This window comes from Harpia harpyja, chromosome 4 (assembly GCF_026419915.1).
Source record: "Harpia harpyja isolate bHarHar1 chromosome 4, bHarHar1 primary haplotype, whole genome shotgun sequence".
Lineage (NCBI taxonomy): Eukaryota > Metazoa > Chordata > Aves > Accipitriformes > Accipitridae > Harpia > Harpia harpyja.
Window position 1 is genome coordinate 48002755 of NC_068943.1, and position 25825 is coordinate 48028579.

Sequence of the window (25825 nt, forward strand, 5' to 3'; positions counted from 1 at the left end):
CCGCACGGGTATTTGCAGAGCACTTGCAATGGGAGCCCTGCATGCCCAGCTCCAGGGCCACAGCAGACCCACTGAGCAGGAGCTCCTCCTGCTCACATCAACGAGGCAGACTCAGTGGAAGAGGAAGAGGAGGAATGCCGCAGAGCCGGCAGCGGCCTTGCCCTTGAAAGCCATTACCTGCTCTTCCACAGGCAGCCACCAAAGGTTTGGGCTTTGCCCGTCAGTAGGAGGGAGCTGGTAGACCCCAGCCACCCACCACGCTTCCTCCTCCTTGCGCAGGGACACGATTTCTACACAGACCAGAGATGTACAAGGGTCAAGAATTTTCCCAGTAGAATGATTTTCCACTGGAAAAATGGAGATTTAACAGACTTGGGGCATTGCTCAGGCTCAGGACGTTTGTTTGCCAAAGGCAGGCAAGCTCTGCCTGCCCATTTCTACCTGGCAGCTGCAGGCAGAGTCCAGTGCTGGTAGGCTGCCTGCCCACAGCCTGGCTCTTGGGAGAGGCACGGCTCTCTGAAAAGGGATTTTTAACACCCACAGGAGGGAAATCTCCCTCTTCAGGAAAGCACTTGTGCATGCACAAGTTGTCCTCGTGGAGGCTCCTCACTAGGCTTGACGACCTGCCTAAGGATTTTCCTGAACAAGGACCCAGTGGAACAACCAAGCTGTTCTCGCAGGCAGGGATACAAACCAGCAGTCCCAACAGAAAGAGCCTGGCCTCATGTCATGGTTTAACCCCAGCTGGCAACTAAGCACCACGCAGCTGCTCGCTCACCACCCCCTGCTGAAGTGGGATGGGGGAGGGAATCAAGAAAAGAAAAGTAAAACTTGTGGGTTGAGACAAAGACAGTTTAATAGCACAGAAGAGGAAGGAGGGAAAAAAATAATAATAATAATCGAATATACAAAACAAGTGATGCACAGAACAATTGCTCACCACCCACTGACCAATGCCCAGCCAATCCTGAGCCGCAGTGTCCCCTGGCCAACTTCCCCAGTTTATATACTGGGCATGATGACCCATGGTATGGAATACCCCTTTGGGTCAGCTGTCCTGGCTGTGTTCCCTCCCACCTTCTTGTGCACCCCCAGCCTCTGCTGGCAGGGCAGGATGGGAAGCTGAAAATGCCTTGACTTAGTATAAACACTGATCAGCAACAACTAAAATATCAGTGTGTTATCAACATTATTCTCATCTTAAATCCAAACCACAGCACTATGCCAGCTACTAGGAAGAAAATTAACTTTATTCCAGCCAAAATCAGGACATCTCATCACTGCTGAAGAGCTGTGACCCCTCACAGCTGCTCCCAAGCGCTGTCCTCCTTTCTCATTCAGGACAAAACCTTTGTTCTTTCTCCGTGTTTCCCCCAATGTTCCTCTGACAGAATTTCATCCAGAAGTTGTTACAGATCCACAAACGGCTCACCTCCCTGCATCACTTGCTTGTTTGCTGACATTTTCCAGGAACAAGAGCCGGCAGGGAGATGTGTTTTTCTCCCCCTGCAGTCACGACAACGTCTCCAACCCTTTGCCTGCTCTGCCTGCCAGGACACAGCAGCAGGAGTGCGGGGAGGGGGGGGTCACAATGTACTCCAGAACCCCGAAGCCGTGGCAGAGCACCACGACCCCAGCCCTTCCCAGTGCCCACACTCACAGGTTTGCTTCCAGGCACTCAGAGAAACCCAAATATTTCAAGCCCAGGTCTCCATTCAGCAGACAGCACTTTCAAGGGGATGGAGGAATTCCCCTGTGGGACCCTCGAGGGTATACAGAGACCTCTCTGCACTTTGCACAACACAATAAGTTCTCCCTCCCATTTGCTTAGTAGAGGAGACAGTGGAGGCAGGTACCAGAAACAGTCAGCATGCTCAGGATGCTGGTACCCGTGCTGGGATGCCAGCGCTCTGTCTAGTATAGCTGACAGGGTCAGCATGGTGAATAAATCCACACGCAAAAGCAAGGCCTGCTGTTTCCCTTCTCTTTTGGCAGATAAACCAGGAAAAGGTTTATCAGCTCTAGAGTTCTCGTATAAGGGCAGGTACCTCTGTGTGCCCTGTACCATCTCATTTGTTGATGCACAATTTTCCAGAACTCTGCATGTAAATGAAAAGGTTTGCCGCTATGTCTTCTTGCTAGTGTGGTTACGAACGCAACCAGGGATTTCTGCACCTAGCTGGAGTCACAGAAGAGAGGATGAGGTGGGACCCATCCATCCTCTTGCCTGAAGGCAAGGGTAACTATATCCCAATGTTTGCAAAGAATTACTTAATTTGCTCTTAAAATCTGTCACAAGTTTTGTTCCAGCACCTCACTGTCCTTTCGTTTATAAACCTTTTCCTTGTGCCTAACAAACTGCCTCAAGCAAGATCCCAACCCATCCCATTCTTCTCCTACCCACAATAAAAAATTTATAGAGAACAGCAGTGTTTCATTTTGGAACTATTTTGAAAAGGAATGTAACCCCTATTAAACTCTGAGGAACTGAAGTAATGTCAGAAAGTGACCTGAATAGCACAACACATTATACTCTTAATTTCAAAGCCATCTTGGGTGTTTCACACCACAGGCACACAGAAAGAATACACACATAAATTTGAAGAATTACAGCCCTGTTTACTTGTGTTATACAGCTCAATGTCCCCAGTTGGGGAACCTGCTGCCAAGAACAAGCCATGGAGCTCAAGCCAAAGGAAAAGTGACAGGAGACGATGGCCGAGTCCTGCCAACGGCCCCAGGAGGGTGTCTTCCACTTTCCTTTGTGACTGGGAGCAAGCACAGCTCTGTAGACACAGATAACACCCTTTTCAGCATCTGCATCCCTTCGATCGTATTTTTCTCGCTGCCTGCTGACACCGGACCAAAACTGAACCACAGGAACACACTTTCTAAGCCAGCACTGCTTCTGCTGGGCAGAGGTTGAGCATGGTATCAAGGTATCAGGCTTAAAAACAGACCTTGTGAGAAGCTGGAAGTGATGCGGAAAAATTGCTGTTCCAAAAGCTATTATTAACACTCAAACAGCAGATTTTTCAGGCCGTGGCCTCCTGGGTGGAAGGCACACCAACAAAACAGGAGGAAATGGGGTTACCTGAATTCGGCAGGCATTACCCTCCCTGGCCCCAAAGCTGTTCCTTGTAGTCTGTGGGAGACCTGTAGGAAGGTGAGCAACTTATTCACAGCCTCTTTGGCACCGGTCAGGAGCCTCCCTTGGGATCACTGGACTTTCATTATTTGGCACAGAAAAGCAGTGGTTTGTTTTATTTTATTTTTTTTTAATCAGCATAAACAGGGTTTAAGCCTCCACTTCAAATCCCCATTTGCCTGCGGAGGCAGCCCATCTGGAGGCAGCAAGAAGAGTCTTGCTCCCAGTCCAGGACAGGCTGTCCCAGGAGCTTCCCAGCCTGGAGGACAGCATGATCTCCAGGCTGCTTGCGCTCAGGGAGGCATCGTCTGGACCAAAAACCCTCCACCAAAGAAAACTGCAGGAGAGGCTGTGACTGTGGTGAGCATTGTTTCTGCTGGACTGGGCTTGTTTGTTTATTTCCCTGTTTCTAGAACAAATACTAATAGCTGTATATACTAATCTTTACAAGCACAATCCCCCAAAGCAGCGTCAGGACCTCATGTGAACCTGAGCAGTGACTCACATCTTGACGTTGGAGGAGACAGTCAGCGTTTAACCTACAGTGGCTCCAGATTAGCGTTTTAGCAATGTGCCTCACAACGATGTGCCACTTAGTGCTTTTCCTCATCCTGTCCACATACTACTTCCCCCCCCCCCCCCCCCCCCGAAATTTGGGAGCGGCTTTAGAAGTTACTAGAGCTCCTATTGCCCAGTGACCCCAAAGCCTCGGTACGGCACCTGATGAGAAGGCCTGGCTATTTATGGCATGGACCACAGTGGGGACGGAGGTCCCTGGGTAACAGCCAGTCTCAGGCAGCAGGTATGGATGCTGTGTGATGGGCAAGTCCCACCTGCTCCCTGCTGCTTTCTAAAAACGGCTGTCCTGCACATGTGAAAAAAGCTTGCTCTTTCTTTTCCAAATCACTGCTGCACTTGAGAAGATGAGAGTCATTTCCATCCATGCACAAAGTTTTCCTTAAGCCCTTTTCTTGGGAAGGGTGACTCACTGAAATATCAATCTGAAATGTTTTCTTGAGGTATTTTTAGACAACAGTGGTGGTGGTCCAGTGAGTCACAGCTCCAATGCTGCCCATTAAAGTGAATGCAAAAAGCAATGGGATCCAATGTAATGGATTGCTTTCCCGGGCTGCTTCCACAGAGCTCTGCTTCTCCAGCAGCGCGAGCTCCCGCAGCCACGTTTGTTTCTACTGCACCATGTTTAAATGATGGGTTTTGTCCCCTCCTCACACACAAAAGAATCGAAGCAAGCATCCAAAAGCCTTTCACCTCCAAATTACTGTAATCCATACTTGATTTGACTGCATGTACCAGCGATTATTCCAAGTGCAGGAAAATACAAGACAAAAGCAATGCCAAGAAGTGTTGAGAATAAGGTTATCGAGAAGTGGGGAAGTGCAGAACAGCACAGGTTTGCAGCCTCGTGCCATCTCTGTGGGATACGCTCACTTTGGGGTCCCCTGGGGGGCTGCCCCCCCCCGCCTCCAAGCACCCCCTTTACCCAGGCTGGCACTTCTCGGGGTCCCATATACCAGCACTGCCCTGCCTGCGGCTGAGTGCTCAGAGCCTTGCTCCAGCCCAGAGGGAAGGTTACCCACGGCAGGTCGTCTTGAGTTTGGTGAGGGGAGAAGCTGGGTCTCTCCCGAGTCTGGCAAGGTTAAATTCTTCAGGCATCAGGAGGGCTGGTTTCTTTTGCTAACAAGGGAAAAAGGCAAAGTACGCTTCGGAGAGCTTTTGCTATTTACCTATTATAAACCTCATACTTCAAAGGGCTGGAGGAACTTGTGGGGAGAACAAGTGAGAAGAAAGACTGCCTTGCTATCTCCTGGCACAGTATAAACATACTCTCTAATACAGCAAGTGATCCAACCAGAGATTTTTGTTTGTTCACTTCAAAAGTGCCTACTGAGAGATTTGCTCAGGTCTGGAAACCAAACAAAGGAATATCAATGGGAGCACTGCATCTGAAAACTGCAATAGCTGCTCTTTGCAGATCCCCATTGTAATTACTGCACAATTTCATCACCAGGCAAACTCTTCTCTCTCCACTCCCTTGCCCTAAGGTCAGGCTAGGGCAAGTCATCAAGTTCAGCAAGGTTGCTTTTCTCTTTCTTTTTTTTTTTTTAATTTTTATACAGTGTGTGATGTACAGCCCATCCAGCAGTGAAATGCAAGAGCCTCGTCAAAGGCACAGGTCCATTTCATAACACAAATGTGCTAATGAGCTCTGTCTCATGCAAGAACCAGCTTAAAAAGTGAAGAGAAAGAGAAGACTTTGCAGCCTTTCCTACCTGAGGATCTGCCTGAAACAGTGGGCAGGATGGGGTTCCTTCCTCCTCAGGTGGGAAGCTGCCAGGTCCTAGACTCAGAAATGCTCTATGAACCCAGCGTTTCTTTCATCTCTGTGTATACATTTGCAGCCCAGGGCCACCAAAGGCAGTGCCAGGACCAGGGCAGCCACAGGGGCCAGAGCACAGGCTGTGGCTAATCTCCACACTACGATGGAGCTCTGTGCCCCAGACCTGCTCCAGATTCCTCACACCCACCTGAGGCCCCAGTCACACCATTTATTTATAAACAGTCAGAACAGCGACCAAGAGCAAACTGCACAGGATTATCAAGTTGTTTCCAGCTCGAACTCTTATTCCCTGAGGACCATTCATCTTTCCCTGCCTTCAACCCTTAATTTGAGTCAATCACGCCATGCACAGGAGAGACCAGAACAAGCCTGGCCCTGAAGGGAGGGATAAAAATCCAAAGCTCCAGCTAAGATTTATTTCTGTTTGCTTATGTCTGGAGAAAGGGAGAAGCGTTGAGGCTTGTGAGGAGGGGAGAACAGAGGAAACGCAAACCCTGAGACACCCCCATCCCCAAAGCCACGTGCGGTTTTTCTCCACTTCACTTGAAAGAAGAGAGTTGAAGTCTCGTGGGCTAGCACAAGCCACGGGGTGTTACCGGTCATCTGGGAAGAGAGGAGCTAAAAAACAGGGTGTGGAGCAGGAGATACCCTGCAACTCCTCTGCCTTCTCCCTCCTCACCACCCCTAGCACAAAGCCGCAGGCCCTGCAGCAAGTCCCTAAATTTGGATGCCCTTTGAGTGATGCTGGAGGGGGACGGCGAGCAGCAGGTACAGCTTGTCCTTCCTGGGCCTGCGCTCACACGAGAGGAAGCATCCCCACCAGCCCAGAGCGGCTTCTGTGCTGCCCGATGCCTCCGTTTGTGAGGGGGGTGTCCAGGAGGAGGGCAGGGGAGGTTTAACAGAGTCTGCGGTTTAACGAGTACCTCCGCAGGTCAAGGGTGACCCCTCACATCAGGAGGTGGCTGCTTCCCAAAAGCACCTTGCACGGGTAGAGCCGATGGGAGCATCCCCAGAGGGCTGTGAAGAGCTGGGGTAAAAGCCATTTTCTGACATTAATTCCTCTGTAAGCAGACAGGCGAGAGCTGCAGGACAGCTGTATGAAATCTCCCCCATGTTACAGGAACCAGATAATCTTTGAGATCTGACAGAGACGCCCCTGCTAAAATCACGCATATCAGCAAGTTGCTCTGAATTGCTCCTTCTCTGCGTCTCGAGACCAAGAAGATAACGCACACAGGGGTCAGGACGGTCGCTGGCATGAACACCTGTGCAGGCAGGGCAAATTGGTCCTGCATCAGATTTAGCCTGAGAGCAAGCCACCTCAATAATCCGCATCAATACAATAAAAACTAGAGATGATGCCCTGGAACTTCACTGATACTAGCAAAAAGCAGAGAAATGAAGGAAAATTTTCCCTGGTAAATTTTAAATATTTCCTGGTACATCTCCACCCAGCACTACTTCTTTGGACACAAAAAGCATTTATCACACTATCAGAAGTCTCATACTTCCCAGCCACATCTATGCAAGACTGCTTAGAAAGATGCTGTTAGCCAAAGCTGCTTTTAAAGCTGATTCAACCAACCAAAAATGTTTCAATGACACCATTGATTTCATACAATTGTTCAATAAGATAACAAGGACGGGGGGGGGGGGGGGACGGGACACGACGACCCAGTCACAACCAAAAAAGCCCTGAGCAATATTTGAAAACTTAAGCTATATTGTCACAACATCTTCAAACAATTTTAATTGTTTGTTTTATTGAAAGAATATGCAAGTTAGGTATTTTCATTTCATACATTTTTAAACACAGAGGTTCAAAATACTTTGCTTTGTGGCAGATGGCACTTTTCATTTGGTGAAAAATAAATCAGTTCTCTCACTATGGAAGAAAAAAAAAAAAAAAGTTTATCGCAGTTCAGCCTGTACCACCGGTTTGGGGCTTTTCTAAGCTCCTGGCTGAACCCCACCATCCATCACATGCACCCCAGGGACAACAGACCCCAGCTTCCCACAGAGCAGCACTACAGCCCCTCAGCCCTGGCCCGTAACCACCCTCATGAGCACCACAACTCACCACTGCCAGCATCCGCCAGAGCATCCCACAGCTCCCGGGGGCACGAGTGCACCGAGAGCAACACTTAATAAAAGCAGAGGCAAAAAGCACCAGCTGTGGATAGACGACTGCTGGCTAGGAAGCTGAATGTTACAGAAGCAGTCTGCCCTGCTGGCCACCAAAAGAAAAAGCTGGACCTCATTTTCCTACACCAAATTATTAAAAAAAGCCATTGTGCAAGCATTTTTTAAGAGATGAGGAAGATTATTTGGAAGATAATCCTGGCAGGATGTGTAGACACATCTGTTAAAATGGTACCTTAGAAAAACGCATGGTAAAATGATACACATTCAAACATACGTTTCTACAAATCAGCAGCAAAACCCTTGGAATGGCAACATTTCATTCTGGACTAACACTACATCAGCACTTTTGAAGAGTTCTGCTCTGATTCCTTCCTCTGTTGGATTTTCAAAAGGCACCGGCTGGTGTCCTCAGCTTCTCCTGGTGTCTGTTTCAAGAAAATCAAACACCAAACATTCACACCAAAACACCCAAGTCCTCTCCTCCCTCAAGGTTTCACCCAAAATTCTCCCTTATGAAGATAGTATTCAAGAGAGCCACGCTGCCCAAACATACATTACAGCCTCTATATGGTCTCTGAGGTGCATCTTCATGCTTCCCAATACTCTGTTATTTGGGCAAGCAGTTTATCTGCCAGGGTCTGGGGCATTTAGGGGTCTGGAGGGGGCCCAAGCATTCCAAGAAGGGGTTTACTGCCTATCTAGCTTCCCAGCTACCACTGTCCCGCACAACCATGGTCTCCTCTGTCCTCTCCTCGGCACTGAGCTCAGGGATGAGCTGAGCCACAAGAAGCAAGGAGGCTGTGCTTCTACTCCACAAAATACGGTGCTGGGCCTGGAAACCACTGTCAGGCTTCCTGACAAGAAGTGCAGCAGGAAAATTATATCGATTCATTGCTAGTTAAGGACACTCTTATCTTTAGTGGTGAAGCTTTTCAGTTAAAGTATACAAAAACCCACAACACAGACAGCAGAGATAAAAACCTGTTTCACCAGCTCAGAACAAGAGAGCAAAAATACAAGGATAGAAGCAGAATAGCTCTTTGGAGGAAAAAAAAAAGCGGGGGGCGGAGAGGAGGGGGAGGGAAAAAAAAGCAACAACAACAACAAAAAAACACATCGAGATATTTTGTTCATACATTTCAAAGACCAAATATTTTGGCCTCCCTATCCCACCTTGCTGCTGACACAAGAGGCCAGGTCCCCCCAGCAACTTAGGCGAATGCCCCAACTTGGGGCGGAATGTTCCCAGCCACTGTACGGGAAATGAGGAAAGGACTGAGAACATACCCAGTTCATCCTTAGTTAAGCAAATGGTGGCAACTGACTCGTTTCATTTGCAGGCAAGAGGAAAATAGAGCATTTATGGGGATGTCCCCAGCACCTCCCACAGACCGTGAGGGCAATGCCAGGCAGTGTCCAAGAGGTAGCCAGGGATGGCACACTAAATACTCCTGTTCAGCCCCCACGTAGGTACACCTTGTGGCTTGTCATTAAACTGATCTCAGCTGCCCGTTTTGAGCAGATGTTGGGCCAGAGTCCTCCAAAAGCCCCATTATGCCAGTTATTCTGTGACTTTGTTATCAACTGTTAGAGAAATTTGGATTCCTACCTCTGCAAACACCTTGTGGTTTGACACGAGGCGACTATTTCAGCCAGAAGCATTAGAAATGACGGGGGGAAAAAGGCACAGGAAGGGATGGGAAGGAGGCAGAGTGATTTGGACATAGTCTCCTCCACCCTGTTGGACCAGACCAAGTCCACCCACCCACCACTGCGCTTCAAAGGAAAGAGTGTTTTATTCTCAAGCAGAGAACTCCAAAACATGCAGAGGCACCACTTGTCCAGGGTTTCTAAGTTAGGGCCAACACCTGAAGTAAACATTGCACCCCTTGGCCCCGCTGGCCATGGAACCAAAGCATTGCACAGACTCTGTCTCGCAAGCGTCTCGAGACCAAAGGAGCACAAATTACAGGAATGAAATTAAAAGCTTCCCCCAGTCCTAAACTGGGATATGGCAAGAGCCAGCAGTGGGGAAAAAAAGATTTTTCTAACAAGTGACTCCAAAGGGTGCTGGAGAGGAGCGGGCTCTGCACTGCTGTGTGCCCAGGGCTGCCTGCTCGCAGCCGGGTCAGCTTCTCACCGCAGGGCTGGGGCTGATCACCTTTGCTATGACAAGTTTGGACGCTGCCTTCAGTTGTAAAGGTTTACCTGGTGCTACTGATTCTGTGCTTTGCAGTGAGAACCCACTTCACAGTGGCAGCAGCGCAGCCTCCGCCTCTCTTGACGGCTGGTTTTGGGGATCCCAGCTACCACAGGCCAGAGAAAGCAAACCAGGGAGACACCAGCCTGCTGGTACCTGACCGAGAAGGCGTTTGCAGCCAATCCTGCCAAGTCCCGATGGAGTGCCGCAGCCTCCACGCAGCACCCTGAGCCTGCTGCTCGTTCCACAGAGCCACCCCCTTGGATCTGCCATGCCCCTTTGCAAGCTCAGTGAAAGGGGAAGGGACGACGCTGTGCACTCTGCCTGGCACGTGTGGCCTCCGGGCACCTTGAGAGGAGTCTGAGAGGAGCGGTGCACAGAGGTAATCAAATCCTCAGTAGTCATTTTTATCTCCAGTAGCGATCTGGGCAAAAATATGTAAAAGCAAGCAAAGTGGCATAGCCAAGAGATGCGCAGTGACAGCCCTGACACAGGCGTGCTGCTAAAAGCATGGCCATGGCTTCACTGCACAAGCCCAATCCTGACAATTCCCTCTTTGCACCATGTTCTCACTGGCTCCCACATCTCCAGCCACAGCCCAAGGCAGAGCAGAGAACTGGGAGCGAAGGCAAATGAACCTGTGCTGGAGCCAGGCAGCAGGCAGCTCCACAGGACCCCAGCTCCAAAACTGATCTCTCCAAAAACCAAGGATGTCCCTGACGGATATTTTCAGCTTCCCATTTCAGCCTTCACATTGTTCAATGCCTTGTACAATATTAAAGAAGGCATCATCTGGATTGATCAGTGAATCAATCAAGGAGAAGCCAGGGCAGGCAATGCAGACGTGTTTGTGTTTGACCCAAGTGCTGCAGTCCCAGCGTGCTTCCCCAGACAGCTCAGCCTCCCGTCCCAGCTCTGAAATCACAGAGGACACCGCTTGGCTGGAGCAAAATACCCCACCCAGCCCCTCTGTGCTGGGGATGAGCCCACGTCAGCCTGCATTGTGAGCTTGTCAACATTAATGTAACTTGTTCATTGCCCTGGTGACAAGCTGGGGTGCCTCCCTCGCTCCCAAGAAGCGAGGAGTGGAAGGGCTCTCGCCAGCCCCAAGCCCCCTGCCTTGCCACCCTGCCTCCTGTGCCGGGTGGCTCCTCACGTAAGAGGACAGAGATGTGCTGCCATGTGAGAGGGCATCTTGCCACACTTCCCCTTCAGGAGCTGCCCCAGAGCCTCACAACCTAAAAATCTTCTCCTGATTTCCAGCCTAAACGCTTTGTGGTCAGATTATATTCATTTGCTCCGGTGTTGTCCATGACCTGAAATTGCTGCATCCTTCCATGGGGTTCTCCCTCGCTGCTGTATTTACGTATTTTTATTCTGGAAGCATCCTGTGCGACTGCCGTTCGCAGGCAAGGAGGCACAGCAGAGATTCGCAGAGGCAATGCTGGCGGATCCACCTCTCTCTATCCTAAATCATTCCTCAGAAGTTGTCTCTATTCGCTTCCCAAAGCCACACTCAAACTGCATCCCACTCAATAAACCTGGCCAGGAACGATGGCGTGGGATAGCAAGTTTCTGTGGCGGTGGGCAACGCCGACAGCTCCTCGCCAGAGCCCTGCATCCCCCACTCCAGCTGCGCAGCCCGCCATGTGCTGCGTTGCCACCTCCTTGGGGACCAGGCAGCCCTCGAGAGCGAGCCGGGCTGGGGGCAGCGGGCCAAGGCCGGGCACGTCTCTCCTCCGGCTGATGCTGGGCCAGGGGGAGCAGCCGGCTACGCCGTCAGCTGTTAAGTGAGCATTAGGCAAAGTGCTTCATCAGCTTGCCTTGAGCAAACTCAGGTCCAGATTCTCTCCTCCGTACATAACTCCCCTTGCACAGAAGTTTGCTAGGACTTTCTGTAAATCCCTTTAAAAGACCTCAGCTTTTTGCTGCTTATGCCAGCATCCCTCTCTACGCCACTGTCAAAGCAGAGTTGCTTTCACTCTGCAAACTTGCCTTATTGCCATAGGGAAAGACCTTCACGGGCTCCCCAGTTGCATCGGTCAGGAGGAGAAGCCTCTGCTGCTCTGAGCCACCAGCACTCCAGACATTATCACCTGCAGTGCTAAAGCCTCCCTACATCCCAGTCCTTTGGGAAGGTGCAGCGTGCCGGGCAGGCGGAGGGAACGCTGCCAGCTCCTGCCCAGGCAGCAGAGCGAGGGCATGGTGTTCAGGGGCCGGCTCTGGCAGGCAGGGAAGCACAGCACAGGCACCAGTGGAAGGAGCTATGCTGCTGCCTACCTGGGGTTTGTCATCAGAAGGCAAACCGCAGGAAACCAGAACGCCTGTCGGTTGTAAGGAATTGGACGATTTCCCCTACAAGACATTTTGGAACAAGCAGTTGTCGCAGAACATGTGTGTTTGACATTCTTTTTTTTACTGAAATAGTGCAGTCTCGAAGTGGAAAGTCATCTGTCATCAGAAGGGGAAGTGCATTTTCCAAGTGCAAAAAAGCATTTTTGTTTAACTCTCAGCTGAGGCAGGATTTCTGCGAACCAAACATTCCCAAATAACAACTCCCATGCGGCTGAGAGCCATCACCAATGGAAGAAGCTTTCACAGAAATGTCGCCACCAGATCTATATTCCCAGCGGAGAAGATGAAAAAAAAAAAAAAAACCAACAAAAAAACCCAACCAACCCCAACAACCCCTCTGGATAAACAGGAGAACAGGAGGCCAGTTTTAAAGGAAGGATTAGAAGAAGTTGGCTTATTGTGCCTTGTAGACCAAAGGCTGGAGAGGAGGTAGTGCTGGTGAGGGAAGAGGGGATGAGTCTGCTCCGGGGGCTCTGGCTCCTCTTTGCCATTTCAATTGCATGCCCTAAAGCACACCAGGGTTTTTCTCTGCACCGCTATTCGGCCTTAAAAAACTTCACTTAACATGATATTAAAGTGTGCTTTAAAATCGACTAAAAGCCACACTGGTTTACGGGAAAACTACATGGAGGTGGATTTTAGTGAAGTGCGGTAAATGATTTTGAGACCGAAACCTGTCGTCATGCAGCCACTAATGTGGAATAGAGAGCTACAGCCAACGTTTCCAACAGGGATCTGCCGAGAACGGCAATCTCTATAAATCAGACCATTTTTAATTCATTACTCACACTGCCGTCTAAGATTGGAAACTGCTAGCTCATCCATTCAGCCTTAATTTTGACACTCAGAGATTTTTCTTTTTGAGCACTTACATCAATAGTTGTAAGTTATTTCACTTTTAATCCTTTACTGTTTACACATCAAATTAAAACCCTCCAATCATTTTTTCCAAATACCTTTGGCCTATCGTAGTAGCATCATTTCTTCATGCTATTCCACCCTAAAAATTCTGCTTTTTAGAGCAACATAGCCCTTCAGTTCAGCATCTGGACTGAGACTTTTGCAAGATACCTACTGATTAGGATTTTAAAATCATTGTCTTTCCTAGAAGTCAATGAAAACTAGCAGTACATTTTCCTAGGACCCCTAATGTAATTTCTGGTTACCAAGGAGATTTTCTTGGGGAATTTTCTATTGAGAAAATAACTTTTAAAGAAAAATAAGACCTGCAGTAAATTGTTCAAGTACAAGTGTGAATTTCAATACATAATAATTTGCAGCCGCTCCGTTGTTTGCCAGTACTTTAAACAGAAGTTATGGAAAATATTTGTATTCAGATTTATATTGCGTTGATACCTGCTGGGCATTTCAAGCCGGAAAACTCAGTGTGCCTTTCTGGCAGGCCTGTCTGTTACACGTGAACACGATGGGGTGCTTGCAGACACCCTACCAAGAAGCATTTGCTGTAATTTCATGAGCGTGCTTGCTGTAAATGCACAACCACTCGTTAGAGCACAGCTACGCCGGAGGTGTGGAGAGACTGCCAAAAAATATGTTGAACTGTAAATAACCAAAGCCATAACCAAACCCACAGACTAATGAGGTTTCTTTGCTCGAGGGTTGTAATGCTCATCCTTACTTGGTCTATTTATTATTTCCATCGCACCCAAAGGCTTCCTCGGCATTTTACCAAAGGTGATGAGTTTTGCGGGATGGGAGGCGAGAGGACCACAGCGGCGCAAGGAGCACACAGAGGCTGGCTCTGGACCAGGGCACCGACTCAAGGGGGTGTTGGAAAGCTCGAGCAGCACCTCAGAGGTGTTACTGCGGGTCAGTCGATGCCGAGGCAGACCTCAAACCATCCGGCCCATAGGTTCTGCCTACAGCTCTTTAGCCCAAGGGTAGCCAGCATGTGCCTGGAGATGAGACCCTGCAGGATCTCTGAAAAAGGGGCTGGTTCATATACAGCTAGTGAAAACTGCCTACAACCCTCGTTGCCAGTCATCTTCTGGCCATAGCCATGAATCACAAATTCGGCACTGGCAAAGCTCCCTGCTCCATAAATCAGGGCAGGAAAATGGAGCAGCAGAGGCAAGGAAGTCTGAATCGGTAGGAAAGGGGCTAACTGAGAAGCATCTTCCTCAATGCTCACGAATTTCATCCCTTAACATTTATAAATGCATGCGAAAACCCACAACCACAGCTTTTCACTAAATAAGATCATTTGCAGCATTCAGAAAGAGAAAGAAACGTTTCTCTGACTTAAAGGTCTGTTCCACGGAGGGAGTACAAGACCTCACCAGGGCATGGGACACAAGTCAAGCCTGAAACACACGGGGCAGGGAAGCAGAGGGGGGTGTTAAAGGGTTCCTGGTTTTGCTTGCAGCTCACTACAAGCAAGAAGAGCCACAGGACAGAAACTGCCTTTCTAAGCCCCTCCTGATAATCATCGGTATTTACTTTTCTTCTTTTTACTTGTAAAATTACTATTCTGGTTTTGTTTGGCCTCTGCCAGCGTACCTTTCAGGATGCAAAGAGGCTGCTGGACCTTCTACAGGCCACCATGATCCCAGGAACAAGCTGCAGAGCAGACACGGAGATTTCAAACAGGCTAGAGAATGCAGGAGAGTGCAGTTAAACGAGATGAGCCTGAGGCTAGTTTCCTCAGCACCTGGCCAGGTGGGCACGCTGCTGCCTTCCTGGTTGCATTTGCTTTCTGCAACCTGTTAAGCGTGGTTTGGCAGCAGGCTGCGGGCGCTGTGCATCCACGTAGGGATGCTCCTACAGAGACCAAGCACCAGAGGAGGGGTGATGCCCTGTTCCCTTCTGTCCCAGAAGACACCACTTGTACCTGGAGGTGAAAAACCACCTGCTGCAACAAGGATGTGACTTCATGCAAGCTAAATTGCATGCAACGGCCAGATGATTTAAAATTATGGCAATTCTAAAAGGCAAGATTAAATGAAACCCTTCACCCTGAGCTGGCTGCTCACATACTCACTTTTACGTGCCAGCTGTGCTCTGCCAAATCTTTACTTGCATTTCAGTATTTTCAAAAGCCAAGTCAGTGAGATTGTGAACCCCTCCTGTCTCGGTATGAATGATCTTTTACTAAGGAAGCAGTTATAAGCAAAAAGCTACAAGGCGAAAGCTAAAAAACCCCCCACCCTATCCACAGTTGTCACGTACTCTGCAGCAATGTAAATATGATGAGCATTTGGATTAAGGACAGCAAACATCAAGGAATTAGCCTTATTACTAGGTAATGACAGCTGTGCCATCAGCATCTTCTTGAGGGTGGCCAACAACAGATGGCAAGGGAAAGGAACAAGACTGAGGCATGCCTGGCAAATGGCCTGTCCCACCGCAGCCTTTCCCAGCCCTCAGTGCTTAGTGATTTCCCGAGCTGGAAGCTGTCTCTGAACTCAGTGCAAAGCAGCCACCAATGGTTTTAGGCCACGAATTTGTTTAATCATTTTTTAAAAGCAGGGTTTTTTTCTGGCTTCCATAAAATGCCAAAACCTGGAATTTAGGATTTGTCTGAGTGGGGGCTGGGATCTCCCTTTGTGCATCATAAGGAGCTGGAGAAAGGTCTGAGCAGCTCCACGGCTTTGGGCAGCCAATGCCTCCGGTAGGACTGCATGTGTCCTCCTGGGGCACTTCTGCCCTTAGACCTCAGAAACCAACACACCACACAACTGCCCAACAGACCCCAAGCCAAACAGAGGCACGCAGAGTTTTTTTGGTATTTTGCAGCAGTTCTGGTTTTGCAGGAGGCACCACGGCATGGAGACAGACACTGTGGCAAACAGGCTTTCTAACAGGTACCACCAGCTCTGAAAGAAGGCAAAGACCCAACTACCTATTCCGATCTTTCCTTTCAACCTGCCTCAGCTTGGCTGGAGTTGCCTTGGCTTGAACACTCACGGCGTGCTGCTGCTTTGCTCTCACTGTCAGGCTGCAGCTTCTGAGGGCTGTTCTGTCTCCCAGGTGCTACCCTGGTGCTGCGTATCAGCTATGCTGCTGCATCCCAAGGACTGAGCAACGATGTGCAATGCACAACAGGCGCTCGCCTAGCACTGGTTGCTTATTAAACTCTTCTGTTTTTTTAAAAATTTACAAAATGGATGTTTTTCACATGATAAATAACTGGCAGCTGAGCTTTCCCGTTAATAATTCATGTGGAAAGAGCGGACTGCCCCACGTGGTGTGATGTAGAGGCCGAACAATAAACCGCACCATACACAGACGGCCATGGAAACAGGCAGCACACGGCACCGTTGAGCAAGACTCTGAACATGAGTGTGCTTGGGTAATTTTCAGAACTGAAGCGTAAGTTTAAGGAAAAACCCCGATTTATTTTTGAAGCGGAGCCTATGTACCGACAGTGAATGTTCTGCTTCAGCCTGCCCACAAGAATCCTTTGCCCAGCTGCTGCCTGCAAACTTCTTACTGCTGATATGAGACATGAGCAACCAAGTCCAGCAGCCTTGCTTGGGTCATTTCAACATCCAGCTGCAGGCGTTTCTCATGCCTTGCTTCTCTTTCCCCATTTTCCATCCTCTCCCTAAGTCCTAGGGGAGTGGCATTGAGGGGAAGGGTTTCCAGGTCTCCCGTGAACCCTTCGAGGGTCCACTGGGGCTTTTGCATGGGAAACTGCTGAAGGCAAACAAACAGAAATGCTACTCCAGACAGAGGGAAAAACAGGATTCTTTCAGCTGATGGAAAGAAAAGCATCTTATTGTCACAGCGTAAAAATTAGTGTTGAATTCTTTTTTAACAGTCCTAAGGTATTCAGCTTCCATACTTTTTAATGCTGTTGAAAAGATGGGACTGATCAAAGTTTTCTTCTTGCAGCACACACCCCAGCAATAGCAGGGAAAAAACCCATGCGTTGTATTTCAGCAGCGCGGCAGCAAGGCCAGCAGTTGCTGAGTGGCAGTGCATTTGTGCTTTGTTTTCTCAGGTTATCTTCTCCTTCCCAATGTACCTATGTGTGTCCAACGCTAAACCAGAAAGGTGCACTGATGAGCTTACTTGCTGTGGAGCATGAAGCCTGAGGGAGCAGGAACCCATCTGATCCCAGCTGCTGTATTACACAACCACCTAATTTTGACCGCAGTCCAGTTAACGAACAGCACCGTTTCACACATGTCTGAGGCTGCTCTCTACGAGGCCGGGGAAAACAGAAATGTGGGCTTGAAAGTTTCTGTGATTCCTTTCGAAGGTCCATCCTGAACAAATTATCTTCTTCCCAGAAATCTACTCAATACCTTATGCAAATTCATTCAAATTAATGTCATATAGATGATATGACCCCCTGTAAAAATCCCCCCCCGACTCTGAGCACCAGGGAGGTTTGTGGATTTAAAAAAAAATAAAGAAAAAAAATCCCAGCAGCTTTCTGAGCAGTATTTGATACTGGATTGTATGAATCACAAACCAGGCTGAACTGCACGTATAGGAATATGAAAGAAGGGTTTGATTAACGGCTTGGTGAAGTTAAGATCTAACTGCATGGCCAACTGAGGGATTATTAGCCAGATGAGAGAAATACCACTCTCTCAGTACCAGGGCACTATTTCCATATGGGCACGTGGGTACATTGGGCAGTTCAAAATCAGTACTATTTTAAAAAAGGACAAGGGGTCGAAGGGACTGGGGACCATCTGCACGTGGCGCAGCATGGCTCGGGCTGAGCTCTGCAGCACAGCCGGCAGTCATGGGGACCACCATAGGAAACTGTGGTTCTGGTCCCTCTCCAACTTTCACAATGTTTTCCACTTCGGTTCCTGGGGATTATGTGTTATTTGGGTATTGCAATGTCCGGGGCTGCTCCGGCGTGACCCGCCTGTTTGGGAACAGCAGGAAGAGACACAGCCGTCTCCCCCAGCTCCAGAGAGCACGAGGCAGGGCTCTGAGTTAAGTCTCCACTGCATCATGAGACCAAAACTTTACATCTCCTGGGCCGAGCTGAAGACAGCGGCAGCAAGGCCAGACACACACCTCCAGGCAGGGGGAAGAGGTTTTCACTCACTCCCGGGTTCTGGTCCTTGGCAGCACAGTGTAAGGCGACGCAGCTGCATGAAAGGCTCCTGCTTAGTTTTATTTTCTTTCTGCAGAGGACATGTCGCTGCCCGATAACAAAGTGCTGGATACCAGCACAGCCCTGTAATTACAGCAGGGCAGGTAAGTGAGCAGGTGGCATGAGAAGCCACGGCTGATGGGGGCTGCTTTGTACAGGTCAGTGCTGGCCGAGCCGCAGACCCTGGGTCACAAGGGAGCAGCCGAGTCCAGGCTGTACAGCCCCATGTCACAGAGCCCGACTGAACTTCTAGGAGAGGTACGCCAGAGGTGTCAGACAGCTGGTAGTTGCCTGTACATGCAGAGGTGTTTAGGAACCTTTCTCTGAAATGATGGAGAAGAGCAAGAGGAAAACCTTCAGAGGAAACACCTCCCCTGCCATCACTCTCTATGTACGATGGACTGAACAGGACATGACACAAGCCAGCATCAGCTTATAGCCATTTTGCAATCAAGAGAAAGCTAGGAAGGTCTTACAGGAGAGGAAGAAGAAAAAACTGGACGTGTTACCTGCCCAAACCTAAGTGTTACAAAGTGCTTAAACGAACTAAAGCAAGAGCAAAGTAATTTTTGCTAGCAAGAAAAGCACAAGCCCTTCTGCACAGCGCACAAATATCATTCTCTTCACCCACAGATGACATGGGGACGAGAAGAAAACTGCTGCTTGAAAGTGCTTTGCTCTGTTTCAAACAGACAGAGCAGCAATACACCTCCTCGTGCTAGCTAACAGAGCCCACAAATGCACAGACCTCCATTAAATTACTCTTGGTCGATGACACAGTTGAGTTTTAATGAGACCACATAGGCTCTGGCCAGCCCGGGGCTTCCCAGCTCTCGCTGATGGTGCCGGCTGCACCTGAGCATCATTAGGTGCTGTAACTTTCGCATGGTCACTGAGTTAGTGAGGTTGGGTGAAGCGACCTTAAGTAAAAAAAAACCACCAAACTCACAAGCTGCCAAACTTGCCTGTTTGTTTTCATACACACCAGTATGAACACCACATTAATGAGTGTGAACAGTTTGAGTCAGAATGATACCAGACACAGGAGGCAAGATTTTCTTTAAAAAGGACAGGGGTGTCATTGTTCATTTCCAAACATCATATTTAGATACCTGAAGAACAAAAATATAGAGCACCCAAGGATTTCCAATATTTTTTAAAGCAGCAGCACTGGAACATCCCTGGGGCTGGAATATAAGCAATCTGAAATTTATTCCCAGAAGAAGTTACTGAATTGCTCTGATGAACAGTTGGTTGTTTACTGCCAGTTTTTACGAGTTTTTGATGTAAATCATCTGGCAGAATTGAAGCAAAATAAAGGAACCAATCAATAAAAAAATACACAAGTGTCATTAGCAAAACTTAAAGAAAAAAGAAACTAGTCTACTTTCTCAACTTCAGGGAGCTAACGAATTTTTTAAAAAGCTTGATATACACATCTCTCCTTTTCTGCCTAGGTTCATGCCACCTGCTTTCAGGGGGGTGTGCTAGGAGCAGAGTACCCTGAGGCTTGCTCTTTAGTCAACAGAGGTGAGTACACCCAGTAATATCCACTGATTATGAGAAGCAGGTAGGAGCAACTTTAATATCTAAAATTAGGTAGGATTATGGATGCTCTCTGAAATTCAAGTTTAAATTAAATTTTGAGTGCCCGGATTTACATGTTCTGTTTTGAGAGAAAGGCTCACATCTGTACAATTCATTATTTATGTGCCTGAGAAGATATCTTGAGATGTGATGTATGTACAGATACATTTCTGTCCATTTCCCCCGGGGAGTACACAGTCCTGACGCTCTCTCCTGGAAGTGAAGTTTTGAGTCAGGGTCAGCAAAGCCCTTCCCCTCCCCTCTGCATCATGTTCTTCAAAACTTCCTATCGCTTGCAAATGCGGAAAGGAAAAAAAACCCAAAGCCCACTAAGCAGCTTAAAGAAAGACTGTGCGCTGTCTGAAACTCTAAAACCAAAAGCTGTAGTCTTTTGCAGCCGGTTACTTCAGAGCAAACTGCGGATAGCCCTTCAGCCCCCAGCCCTGCTGACTGCCCAGAATTAGGAGGATTATCACAATTTCACCTTTTGGCACTTCCCAGGCAATTCTCCGCAGGCTTCAGGTGCTGCTTCAGTGAAGAGAGGGAGAGCCACACCTGGGCCCGATTTGGACATGTCCTTCTCAAGTCACATCTGCTTCTGCTCAGCTGAGGTCATCCTTGTCACAGGGGGCATTTCTTCCTCCCTTTGATCCAGACGGCACCTTCGTTCTGATTTTCTCTCTTCTCTGTTACTGTTTCCTAGGTTTCATCAGCTACTCACAAAGCAAAGATAGGGAGAAAATATTTCATGAAATAAAAATATCATTGCAGAAGATAATTTTTTTAAAAGTATAAATTTCAGCATTTGTATAAAATTGGCAGCTTGGACTAACAATGCATACATCAATAAAATAGAAAAATCCTCGACATTTTCAGATATTTGGAGAAGACAGTAAATTACCCTAAACCTGATCATCCTGAGTATGAAAAGTGCTTATATCCAGAGGACTACCCTCCACTTTTCAGAGCTGCTACTCCACCCAACACAATCTGCCAGTATGGCAAAGCAGAAATACAAGGACCAAAAGGGGGGAGCTGAATTCTGCCAAAATCTCATTCTGTTTTGCTTTTTTAGAGGCAGCTTTGTCATTTCAAAGTTTTCAGTCAACCCCCGAATCCCAAGATCAACAATTTAGCACACGAGACCTTCAACAAGAATAAATTTAATTTCTCCAGAGAGAGAGATGCGTGTTCCATAGCATCACCTGGAGTTTAGAACAACCATTTCAGGTCAGACAGAGGAAAGCCCTTCTGCTAGTGCTGCCTGGCCGCCCCGCAGCAGAGATGCTTTCCACCTTAATGAGAGGCAAGGCACGCTGCACCTAGCTGTCACATTTACCTCTCTCCCCCATTTCTCAGAGCAGAAGGCTGCAGCAAGCTTTGGGGACACCACGGATCAATAGCTTCTTAAGTGACCACGGACACTTCACTTGGGCAGTTTATCAGCCTGGCCAGTTTCTGTGATCTACTGCATTTCTCAACCGCTTCGACTACGATTCCCCCAAATAAAGTGCACTAGTCATAAATCATCTCAGGGCCAACAGATGCCTTCAGGGGTGAAGCCTTCACAGAATCAAATAAGCTGCTGCGGAGTTAAGGAAGACGCACACATTGCTGCAGAAGGAACCTGCGGGTGGGTAAGAGCCTTGGGCGCAGACGTCGAGCCTTGGGAGGACGCCCAGCAGCACCGAGCCCCATCCCACCCTTGCGCGCCCACCGGGGGACCTGCCACTGGCTGCTGCGGGGACAGCGTCCTGGGCAGATGACTTCTTGTCACACATAGCTTGCTCTTACCTGGCTATTGCACAGGCTAAACCCAGTTCATTTCGGCCATGTGGAACAAGGTGTGCGTACAACGAGCCCAGCCTAGCCCAATGCGGGCAGTACTGTAACCCATGCATCCAACGTGCCCATTACTCTCCTGCCAGCCAGCCTATAGACACAGCTCATGGGGGATAGAGGTAATTGAGGAAGGCAGTGCACTTGCAGGAAGGGAAACGAGAGTTCTAGGGCATTAATTCTATGTTGGTTACCAGAACTCACAGGGTCTCTGCACATTTAGTTCTTATTTATATAAATGCTGTTGGGATCATGCAGATGCTGAAATCAGAATCAGGATTTCATTGATCTTCCCAGTACTAAAACGTTTCAGAGAAGAAAAGGCACATTACCTTAGCTGCATGCTTCAGAGGACAGAAGGCACAGCTACTGGGTTTCAAAAAGTAGATTTGTATGCATCTTAAATGCATTTGTATGCATTTTAAATAACTATACTAGCAGGCACTACATATTCGAGATGAAAATCTATTACTGACTCTCAACACAGCAGTCAGCAATTACAAAGTACCTCCCAACACAAGAGTGCCACCCAGCCAAACCTGCTGCAACACACCTGTAAACAGCCATGTGTATTTAAATTTATTTCCCTTTGCATCTGTACCTTTTCCTGCAGCAGCCAGAATCCTAGCAGGGACCCCTTCCCGCTGTTGGGGTGCAGAAAGTAGTTTCTGCTCTGTGTACCTTTTAGCTCTGTAACTCTTAACATAGTTGTTTCTGTAAATTATGTGATTACAGAATGGCGTGAAACCCACTCTTCTCTAAACAACGTTTTCCTCTTTCTTATTACTCAATGAAAAAACAAAAAGCATGTAACATATGGCAGGAATAATCCAAACTGAGCTACGTTTTTCTTTGAGAAGGTTGTGAGCTACCCTAACACAACGAGCCCTGGATTTCCCAAATTTGGGAAGTAGTTGTGTATTCAGACTGTGAAATGGGCACTATGGGATACAGAACCCACCTTCATAACGCATATTTGTTCATATGTAATAAGACAACAAGTGTAAATGGCACAATGTATGGTGGCATGCTACATTACCATTTCAAATAGGCTTATACTGACCATTTTCCAATAGCCATACTCTCACACCCCGAAATAAAATGGCACAAGTAGTTTTGATGAGGAAAGGGATTAACTGGAAAAGCTGTATTAACTCCTGTTTCATCAGGAATGGGATTGAGGTTTTACTTTATTTTTAAGATTACACCCAATTAAAGGTAAGCTTAACAAAAGAACGGTTTCATCCATCTAAAACTTGAATACTGAAATAAATGAGGATTTGTGCATATGTACATACATGCACGCTCTCCAGTCTGTGCGTATACCAGTCTATAAACAAAAGTTCAGAGGTAAAAGGTATGGTTAAATTTGCATTTCTTTGTACTCAGAGAGAGACTCCTCTCTATTACACAGGCAATAAAGGAATTACACTTCTCAGTTTTTTTCCTTTCTTTGCTTTCAAAGTGCTTAAGTAATCTAAAAGGATATTTTAAAAAATACTCACTTACAGAAGACAGAGTCGCACGTGAGCTGAAAAAAGTTAAGATGAGTTAAGGTTTGGTATTGTAACGAATAACACTTCAGACGCAATTCTGGTTCAATGAAACACATCTTCAACACTGCCTATATAATGACAGTGCAGTGTGCTCGTCGTCTCATCTGCAGAAATACTGTGAGCCTTTTGTGGCCACTGCCCCATGATTGTTGCGGCACACCTGTACAGATACTGGCTGAGCTTCTTACCTGTGATCTGAAATTTGTTCTTTCTGAGGCATTTTGGAGGGACGCTAACGTTTCAGAGCGCGGGCCTTGGACCAGCGCTGTCGCATGGCACGGGTACCCCACCTGTGTGGACATGATGCGGGACTGGCCAGCAGCACGCAGCTGAGCTACCTCTGCCCAGGGGATTAAGTGTTTGTGTTTATAACACAGCACCAGACATCCTATGTGTTGAGCTATGACATGCTGCCGGTAGGCAAAGTTACGTATGCACGTGCTTAGAGTCACCACCCCTCAGACCTTGGAGACTGTCTTAACTACAGGCATAGCAGGAGGGATTAAGCCTGAAAACTTGCTAGGAAAATAATTCCAGGCGTAAAGCAGCAAATGTTGATCCTTGCCACCTCAAGCCACAGTAGCCTGGAAGAACACCGTGTCATGAACCAAAAGCCTCGAACGAGTCAGCTGTTCAGAGAAGCCACTCGCTCCTTCGCCAGCGGCCAAAACCTGCGCTCCGCTGCTTTTGGGGCCAGCGGCTGGTCTGGTGCAACCGCTGAATTGCTGGAGGGTGACAAGAGACAGACATCCCGAGACATCTCAAGCATCGAAAGACTCTTCTCATCTCACTGCGCAAAAAGGCTACTCTCAGTCCGCAGAAGGCAACTTTCCACTTCTCCCACCGTAATACAGATATCTCACCTTGCTGAGAGGCTGCTGATGAGCAAAACCATCTGTACTGATGGGGACACGTACGGCTCCCTCCCCAGCGGGTCGACAGGCAACAGCCATTTTGAAAAAGGTCAGGATTTACACTGGTCTGACAAGTCCTTTGCCAAATTTTAGCCTGACCCAATTTAATAGTACACAACAGACACAAAGCCCTGGAAGTTGAACACTGCTGGCGGGAAGCCTGACAGCACTTAGGGAGTGGGTTTTGCTGAGACAGAGATGTCACATCACTTCCATAATGAATTTGTCTTTTGTGAAAATCCTCAGACTGTCACACACAGTCCAAACTTTAAAAAAAACACTAATAATTCTCTGGGGCCTTGATGCAGTTGGTTTTCCCCCTGTCTGAAACTCTCTTGAGCCAACCCCCCTTCACAGGTGCTGGGTTTCCTGAATACAGAAGCGTGCCAAATGTTTTGCTCTGGGATGGACACAGATGGGGATTTCTGCTGTAGGGATGATCTGTGTGTTTGTTGTAAAGAGGAGCCCACCAGGCTGTGAGCTGAGCCCCCGGTTTTTAAGGTTCCCCCCCCTTTTTTTTTTCCTTTTCCTTTTCCTTTTTTTTCTTCCCTTTTGAAGTCAGGAAGACTAAAGACACTTCAAACTCTTCTGACTTGCCTTCTAACTCACGTTGCCAAACTCAGCACCGCGGCTTCGAGAGTGAAAAAAGGAGCATGCAGGTTTCGGCTTTATTCCTTGTTTCTCCAAAGTGCTCTCGTCTCACCCGAGAGCCGTGCAGCAGCACAAGGGAAGCATCCCGGCCGGCAGCACAGCACCCAGGAAAACCCTCAGCGCTGAGGCACGGGCAGCAGCATCCTGCTCACCAGGTGCCAAATGCTGTGGGAACGAGGGCTTTCCCTGCAGCGACACTTTCTGAAAGTCTTCAGGTAGAAAACGTATAGACAGAGACGAACCAAAACCTGAATGCGTTTTAGCTATACATTAACAACTTAAATCGGGTAATAAATGCAGAAAGGTAATACCTGACCTTGTCTGTACAGAAATGCCCTCATTTCACACTTAAACAAGTCAAAAACACGTTGGAGAGGAACAAGAGGGGGGATTAAGTGTTCTCCTGTAATGCTCCTATATTGTGTTTGCTTAGATTACTGGATTAACAAAAGAACAGGATTTTATTACATGCATGAGAAATTTAATACAAAATTAAATTAATACAACTATTTGGATTACTGAAACAGAACAAAGTTTTAAGTGGTAAAAGGGTAATGTATTTCTTCTTTGACTATAGAAGTTTATATTAGTAATGAAGGTAAAAAGAAACAGTTTTAGTTCCCCTTTAAATGGCATTCACAATTTTCTGCATTCAGAACAGCTATGAGAAGGAACAAACAAACAAAGAAATAAATCTATTTCCTGCCCACAGCCTATGGCAACTTAAACGTCCAAGCTTGCAAAGATTATATTGGGACTCCAAAAACATTGTGCAAACCAGAAAATAAGCTAGTTTCTTTCTGCACAGCTATAAACTAAAAACCCCCAGCTTTGTACAAAGGCATTTAGATAAAGCACATTCCTAATGAAAAGAGAAAAAAAAAAAGTATAATTGGATGATGTGGTATTACGGTATTATTCTGAACAGTGATGCAAAGCTGCACAAAGATAAAACAGCTGTCAGATAATCTTCATGATTAATACTA